Genomic DNA, 497 nt, shown 5'->3' with positions numbered 1-497 from the left:
AGCCCGGCCTCCCTCCCTCGCCCACCCGCCGCGGCATCTCCCTGCCCAGGCCGTCCGCGCCATTTTACAGACACACACACACACACACACACACACTCCCACCCACACACAGACACTCGCGCGCGCACACACACACACACACGCACGGGAGCGAGGTTTCCGCTGCTGCTGCCAGAGACAACAGGCAGCAGCCGAGCCCGGGCTGGGAAGGAGGAGCAGCGGCAGCAGCGGGAGGAGGACACACACACACGCACACACACGCACGCACGCACACCCACGCACCGCGGGCAAGGCAGAAATGTGCATTTCAGGTAATTTAAGGCCGCGTTCCCGGCGCGGGGAAGGGAGAGCGCAGGCCTGCGCGCCCCCACCCCATTAACCCGCCGCGCACTCGGCATCCCGGGAGCCCTTCATTGTTGCCTTTATTCCGTGTGGCTTTTGCTTTTCATGACGGGGATAGAAAGAAAAGAGAGAGGGGAGGAAAAAAAAGGGGAAAA

The sequence above is a fragment of the Aptenodytes forsteri genome, unplaced genomic scaffold (assembly GCF_000699145.1).
Source record: "Aptenodytes forsteri isolate BGI_AS27 unplaced genomic scaffold, ASM69914v1 Scaffold2, whole genome shotgun sequence".
Classification (NCBI taxonomy): domain Eukaryota; kingdom Metazoa; phylum Chordata; class Aves; order Sphenisciformes; family Spheniscidae; genus Aptenodytes; species Aptenodytes forsteri.
The sequence above is the reverse complement of the archived record's forward strand: the minus strand, read 5'-3'. Positions refer to the sequence as shown.